We start from the raw sequence: 6,056 nt of genomic DNA, 5'->3' as shown, positions 1-6,056 counted from the left end.
TCACTGACTGCTAATGCTAATGTAAACAGTTAACAGTGATTGGCTTATTCCAGGTGAGATAATCAGAATCAGAAATACTTTATTTATCCCAAATTGAGAATGTTTGTTGTTGCAGCAGCCAAATACAAAAGCAGCAAAACAAATAACAAATACTCAGAAGTAAAACAAATACAAATAAAAAGGAATAAAAATGAGTAAAAATGAGAAATATACAAATGTACAAATAATGCAATGAAATGGAATATTAAATCAGTATAATATAAGTGTACAATGTTACGTGTAAGGTGTGCACGTTGAGTACAGCTCACAGAGAGGCTGTGGAGCAGAGAGTCCTGCAGCCAGAGGGGAATTATAGTACAGAGTTACTGCAGAGGGCAGGAAGGTTCTCCTGGACCTGTCTTTGTGACAGCAGAGCTGGAGCAGTCTGTTGGAGAAGGAGCTCCCTGTCCTTCCAGCTGCAGGTGGAGAGGGGGGGGGGGGTCCTTCTCTCCACCACAGCTTTGAAAGGGTCCAGTTTGATGCCGATGACAGAGCCAGCTTTCCTGATCAGTTTATTGATTCTGCTGGTGTCACCGGCTCTGATGCTGCCCCCCCAGCAGACAGCAGCAAAGAAGAGAGTACTAGCAACAACAGACTGGTAGAAGGGTCGACTCATCCCCTTCTTGTACACAGCGTCAGTGTTGGCCCTCCAGTTCAGTCCGTTGACGAGGAGCACTCCCAGGTACTTGTAGTCCCCCACCACAGCCACATCCTCTCCCAGAATGCACAGGGGCAGTGGAGACGTCCTCTTCCTCCTGAAGTCAATGACCATCTCTCTGGTCTTGGCCACATTCAGAAGCAGATGGTTTCTTCCAGTCCACTCCACAAAATCCTCCACCAGCGCTCTGTACTCCTCCCCCGTCCATCCCTTATACACCCTACCACTGCAGGGTCATCAGAGAGCTCCTGCAGGTGGCATGACTCTGAGCTGTATTAAAGTCAGTGGGGTGTAAGGTGAAGAGGAAGGGAGACAGCACAGTCCCCTGTGGGGCTCCTGTACTACCAACCACCACCTCAGACAGGACACTGCCCAGCCGGACACACTGTGGCCTGTCTGTGAGGTAGCTGGTGATCCAGGAGATGGAGGTCGCATTTACCCTCATAGCCTGCAGCTGGTCCCTCAGGAGCCGGGGCTGGATGGTGTTGAATGCACTGGAGAAATCAAAGAGGGTGATTCTCACAGTGCACCCTGACCCCTCCAGGTACGAGTGAGCACGGTAGATAATGGCATCGTCCACCCCCAGGTGAGGCTGGTAGGCAAATTGTAGAGGGTCTAGAAATGACCTCACCTGTGGTCTGAGATGGGACAGGACCAGTCTCTCCAGCACCTTCATCACATGAGATGTAAGCGCCACCGGCCGATAGTCATTGAGCCCAGAAGGAGTCGTCTTTTTAGGGACAGAAACAACGCAGGACGTCTTCCACAGCACCGGGATGGTCCCCAGGTGCAGGCTTAGGTTGAACAGATGTTGAAGAACAGGAGACAGCTGGCTGGCGCAGGTCTTCTGATGCCGTCTGGGCCTGCAGATTTGCCTTGGTGTAGTTTCTCCAGCTGTCTCTTCACCTGGCCTGTAGTCACAATGAGGCGGGGGAGGGGGTGTGATGTCTCAGTAGCAGGGAGGCACATCAGGGGTGTGGAGGTAGAGTTCAGAGTGCTCAGCAGGGGGGATGGATAGTGGGGGGTCGGTCAGAGGCAAGGAGAGCAGTGGTGGGATGTTGAAGCCCGGATGAGTGGTGGAGGTGAGGTGTGAAGTGGAGGAGACAGCAGCAGGGGGGGAGCTGAACCTATTGAAGAAGGTGTTCAGCTCATTAGCCCTCTCCAGGGGGCCCACAGTCAGCCTGTCTCTCCCCTTGAACCCCGTGATGGCCTTCATCCCAGTCCACACATCCTTGCTGTTGTTCTGCTGGAGCTTGGCCTCCAGCTTCTTCCTGTAGGAATCCCTGCTCTCCCTCAGTCTGTACCTCAGGTCGTCCCTCAGCCTGTCCCTCAGGTCGTCCCTCAGCATGTCCCTCAGGTCGTCCCTCAGGTCGTCCCTCAGCCTGTCCCTCAGGTCGTCCCTCAGGTCGTCCCTCAGGTCGTCCCTCAGCCTGTTTCTCAGGTCGTGCTGGATGCTCCTCAGCAGTGGTTTGTCCCTAGACTTGAAAGCTTCCTTCTTCTTGTTTAAAAGCTGTTTCAGGTCTCTGGTGATCCAGGGTTTATTGTTCAGGAAGCAGTGAACGGTTTTAGCTGGCAGTGTTTGCTCACAGAGTTGATGTACTCGGTGATGCAGTCGGTCATGCTGTTGAGGTCCTCTCCATGTGGCACACAAAGCACATCCCAGTCCGGGGTCTCGAACCAGTCCTGTAGAGCCTCATTGGCCTCAGGGGTCCACTTCCTAACTGTCTTTGTTAGGCTCAGAACGAGCAACTAGGTTAAACCCACACTTCAAACACGGAAGACGAAGGGTAGAGTGGAGTGAAAAGGGTTTATTGCCAGAAACAGGATTGGGTCTGGGAGTAGTGGCCGTGTCGGGGGAAGGAAGGAGCAGGCAGGGAAATCCAGTGGACGGAGCAGAGTGGGACTAGGAAGGATGACCCAGGGAATCAAAATAGGAGAGATGGCAGAGGATCAAGTCAAAAGGGGTGAGTGGCTGGACGTGGCTGCCGGAGTAACAGGTGGATCTAGACAGGGAGAACACAAGGTTAGTTTGGCGAATAAACACTTCAAAAGGCACTAACAAGAAGCTATGTTGTAGCATGTTGGAAGACTGGAGATGAGAACCGGGATTTTATACAGGTGCAGGTGAGTAGTGGCAATCAGTAAGATGAGCTGCAGCTGAGGAGGTGTAGAGGCGGGAATCCAAAAGTAGGTCAGCCACGCCCAACCAGGGAGACAGACAAACAGACACAAACAGGGAGGCACTACTGTGGATCCTCACAGTCCTAGTGGATACAGGCTGCCTTTGAACAAGGTGGACATATTTTGGAGCCAGGAAGACCAGGTTGTGGTCTGATCTGCCCTGGGGGTAGGGCAGTGGCACAGTATGCATTCTTGGTATCAGCATACAAAAGGTCCAGAGTGTTGTTAGCTCTGGTGGGGCATTTCACATACTGATTGAATGTATGTAGAGTTTTGTCCAGTTTTGCCTGGTTAAAGTCCCCAGTGATGGTGATGAAAGCATGAAGAGGTACAGGCCCGGACTGGCCATCAGGAGCACTGGGAGGTTTCCCAGTGGCCTGGCCTGTTAAGTGGGCCATATTATGCTTTTTGGGGTTTTCCCTTTCCTGTAGTGTGTTATTTATGTCTGTGTGTCATAGGTCTGCAAAAGCTAAAATCCCAAAGTTCAGGCCAGAGGGAGATTCTCTCCCATAACCCTCCCCCCCTGCCTGAAACGCCTTGATGGGATTCCTTTCTTTACTTCCTGGTTCAGTTCCATATCACACTGACCTCACTGTGATATGGAACTGGAGTCTAGCCAATAGCAGTGCGAGTCGCTCCAACACCACCAAGGTTATGCCGACCCGAGCAGAGGAGAGGAGCCATGGCGAGAAGACGCTGCACTTTTGATGTGAACCAAACCTTTCTTTGTTTGCCATACCAAACGAAGAAGATGTGGGGAACAAGTGGATGCATTTGTTTATACCACTATTCCAACGGAGCAAAAATCCAAATGATGGTTGTGTTCTCCACATTTCACTGAATTGTGGAGCTGTTGTGGGAGTTGAGCCACAAGCACACTGCTAGCCTCGGCAAAGTTGCAAGATAAGGCTATCAACGCTACGCTACCGAGCTTTCAGGCGGTATGCACACTACCTTAACCTGAAGTGTGAAAAAATGCTGCAATAGTTTTTCATTCACAACACGTTAACCTTTTAAGCTTTCCTTTGCGTTTTGGGTCAAATCTGACCGAGTGACTTTGTTTTTTAACATAAATATTGTGTTTTTCATCCAATTGCCTCAAGACTGATGTATTCCTCCACACTACGCCTCTGGACATATACAATTGATGATCACCACTTGCAGTGAATTTTGAGTGATTTGTTCAACAGTCAAACACTCACACACACACACACACACACACACACACACACACACACACACACACACACACACACACACACACACACACACACACACACACACACACACACACACACACACACACACACACACACACACAGTGAATGCAGTGACTGCTGAACTTGATGGGCCCACCGGTGGGTCCGGACCATATACTGTAGTTGAAACAACACAATGAAATACTGGCTTGTTTGTATCAAATCAATACATCCCATACATCAATGGAATGGGAATCTCAGCTACATCACTAACTAAAGCATTCCCATCTCCATTTACACAGCCTACATGGCAAGCATTTTTATAATGTAATGTACAGTAAACATTATCAAACAGTATCTTTGAACTTACTGCAAAATTATAACATGAAAATCACCCATGATGTCATTCTGTCAGCAACCCCTTGATTCTACGTGCTTTGACTGTTCAAATGAGATGTCAACCATCAAACTTGGATAAGGGGTTCCAGAAATATCACAATTCAAATCACACCGGTCAATTTGAACCGAAAATAGTATGGAAAGGGGGGTATGACCGAACGCAGGAGAAGGGTTAAGCCCAGAAGCAGTAACTTGTAAGAAGCAGCGTCTCAGGACATGTTGCCTTTTAACAACCTATTAATGTGGCATACCCACTGAATGGGAAGAAGCTCAGCTACCAGACCATATTAACCATTTTTACCAAAACGAAACATAATTCCAACACCAAGCGTCTAAATCAGCACTGAATGAGAACGAGCTAACGCTACATTCCACAGATTCCATTGGTATAAGTCTCATCAGTGTACGACCAAAACTCACTGAACTAGCAGCCAATAAAGAGCAAGAAAACCGCTTCACTTTACAGCGGTTTACCAATCACAACAGAGTCGCCAGCTAACCAATCAGAGCAGAGTGCGTTTTTGCAAAGGTGGGGATGAGGGCTCTTCAGAGCGTTTTCAGATGGAAAGTGGTCATTTATGTACAGGCAGTGTGCGGAAAGTAAAGCGCTTTTTCAACATTTGAAGCATGAAAACATGTCAGAGTGGAGCAACAAAATACATATATGGACCTGAAAAGTAGCAGGATAGGGGACCTTTAATGTGTTGTGAATGCAAAGCTGTGCAAATATGGGTCTGCCTCACACAGGGCCACCGGCTGTCTACATGATGTGGCCTGCCGACATGGCTACATCATGTCTGATAACCCTAACCCTCAGGGAGGTAAAGGACCCTCTGAGGGTTTAAATAGTTAACTTTAGTCTCAGATATCTCAGTGTCTCTCAAACGGTTTGGTCCCCATTAAAGTAAAACAAACATTTCCAAAGCACAACTTTAAAATATTATCATAGTTATAAAAGATAAGAATAAATTAAAACAGGGGTGAGATCATTCCATTCAATACTATAGGACAGTAAAGTGAAATATGCATGAATGAAAAGAAAACATTTTAAGGAGGTGAAATAAGATAAAACCTGTCGAGAGCTAAAACTAGTCTTTACTGCTGCGTCACAGAGGAGCAGGGGGGAGAGGAGGGAGACAGGAGAGGCTGATTCAGGAGCCCAGACACACTCACAGCTAAATGAACCAAAACATTTAAATAAATGATCTTCAATGTTTTGCTATTAGCTCCTAAAATGCTATGATTATTGAAATGTATACAGTTCTGTTTCAGGTGGGTGTATCCATACATCTATTCTCTGTTATTTGCCCTCAAAGTGCTCCAGGTAGATGCATTTAACTCCAAATCATTTTAAAAAAGTGGTTTTCAAATACAGTAGCACACTTCTTAAAGCGATCCAACGGAACTTGTCAAAAAGCCCATTATGGAGCTCCCCCTACAGGCTTGGAGGTAATGTACGTTTACGACACTGTCGTAAATACAACACCCTGTCGCATTCACATAGCGATCACAATATCATCAGAGAAGCGTATGCGAGAGCCTAGCATCAACGTCCAATATCCAAGCTTGCTAACATCGCT

This window comes from Eleginops maclovinus, chromosome 7 (assembly GCF_036324505.1).
Source record: "Eleginops maclovinus isolate JMC-PN-2008 ecotype Puerto Natales chromosome 7, JC_Emac_rtc_rv5, whole genome shotgun sequence".
NCBI lineage: Eukaryota > Metazoa > Chordata > Actinopteri > Perciformes > Eleginopidae > Eleginops > Eleginops maclovinus.
This window is presented reverse-complemented; position numbering follows the sequence as displayed.